Source organism: Salvia hispanica, unplaced genomic scaffold, assembly GCF_023119035.1.
Source record: "Salvia hispanica cultivar TCC Black 2014 unplaced genomic scaffold, UniMelb_Shisp_WGS_1.0 HiC_scaffold_829, whole genome shotgun sequence".
NCBI lineage: Eukaryota > Viridiplantae > Streptophyta > Magnoliopsida > Lamiales > Lamiaceae > Salvia > Salvia hispanica.
In genome coordinates, this window is record NW_025952609.1 from 1,759 (window position 1) to 3,539 (window position 1,781).

The 1,781-nt window shown below is 32.3% G+C and overlaps 1 long non-coding RNA gene across 1 annotated transcript; it reads left to right on the top strand.

The window, feature by feature from the left end:
• Nucleotides 1–475: 475 nt before the first annotated feature.
• LOC125200162 lies at nucleotides 476–1,781 on the top strand. Its single transcript, XR_007172686.1, has 2 exons — nucleotides 476–717; nucleotides 1,551–1,781. It is a non-coding gene; the product is annotated as an uncharacterized LOC125200162 (long non-coding RNA).

Here is a 1,781-nt window from a genome sequence, read left to right on the forward strand (position 1 = left end):
TATCAGTGAAAATAGTTTTAATGTGATCTGCAAAGGCTGTTTAGATGGATATCCTATTGCAGTTAAAAGATACAATTCTCAAAGTCTAGAATATTACTTTGAAAGAGAACTAGAGATTGGACAATTTTGTTCGCAAACAATTCCAAATCTAGTTCGTGTGATTGGATTTTGCCGGATGCCAGAAGTACAACTGCTTGTCTTCCCGTTGATGGTCAATGGAAGTGTCGATTCATGGTTAACGGGTAAGCTTGACTGACATTTATTCAGTTCCTCTTCTATATATATATGTATTGATAGGGGTGCACTATGGTCCTTACACCCCCTTAGTGTTAAATTCAACACAAACCACAACCCTTGGATCTATATTTTGGATGGTGGAAATATGTGTACCCGTGCTACATTATTTGACCAATAATTTACATTATAAGGGTAAATTTGGTATCACGAAATTGAGGAATCAGTTTCTAAACTGCATCAGCGTAAATTTCGCCCCATTATATGAAACTAATTAGGAATAACAATCCACATTCCCATTCACTCATATGTCAATCCACTCTCTCTTCTCCCTCAATTCTTCTCTACCGAAACCCTAGCCACCCCAAATTCGGCTAGATAAAACGGTTTCTCTGCCATTTCACGGCGTAAAGACAACGGGAAATCTACATTAGTCCGCTGAGCAAACAATTGTCCGTCGTGTTCTACAGAGGCCGAAATCGGGTAATTTTTCGACCGATATTGTTTGGGCTTGAAACATGGAGCTATATATTGTTGTGATTTTAGTTTTCAATATTGTTCAATATATTGAGATATTGGTTTTCCAAACAAAGAGATTGGTTTATTATACTATGAAATTGGCTACGCTTCTTTATATTGTTGTGATTTTAGTTTTCCGTACTGTTCATATGAAGTTTTTCTCTAATCTGAGAATTTTGTACATTATGTTTCCCAATTCGTTCATTATTCAGTTGTTGATTAATAATTTGATTGTGTTTGCTTGTAGTTTTCGTCTCTATATAGTTAATGAATATGCTACATTAATCAAAAGACATATGTACATTATTGATGTGCTTTTTTACATTATGTGTGGTGATGTTAAGGACTGTGCTAGTTTGGTGACGTACATTATTTGATTATTCTTGTTCTGAAAGTCTTGTGATAAATAATAGTACATTACAAAGATGAATAATCTACATTATACATTATTTCATACTAATGGGCTACATTAATCTATGTTATGGTATGATATGTTACATTTTTAAATCTTTTGAGTTACATTATCTACTCTATATGATCCTCTGTATCTTCTTTCAAAAGGCAGTTGTACATTATCTACTCGATATGTGCTATATTATTCTGTTTTGTAGTAAGTTATGTTACATTTTTAAATTTTTTTATACATTATTTACTCAAACATGTACATTATTCTATAATGATGTGCTACTGCCACATTATTGTGTGTTATATAAAACTCGGCTACATTATGGTTATGTAAATCTGTGATAACCAGAAATGTAATATTTTGGCTAATCAATGTATCTGTTTATGAATAGGTACAGAGAGGGCGCAAATCGAATTCGATGATAATGAAGAGTCTGCTTGTTTTGGATTTCTTTTGGGTTTGTTGTAATATGATGAAAACAGAAAATAATGAATGTTTTGTAACTTAGTTTTAGAAAACAATGAATGCTTTTGTAATGGTTAACTGTTAACTTAGATTTTGGGAATGTAAAAGAGTTGTGATGTACATTCACATCTAAATAGTGTAACATTTATATATCAAA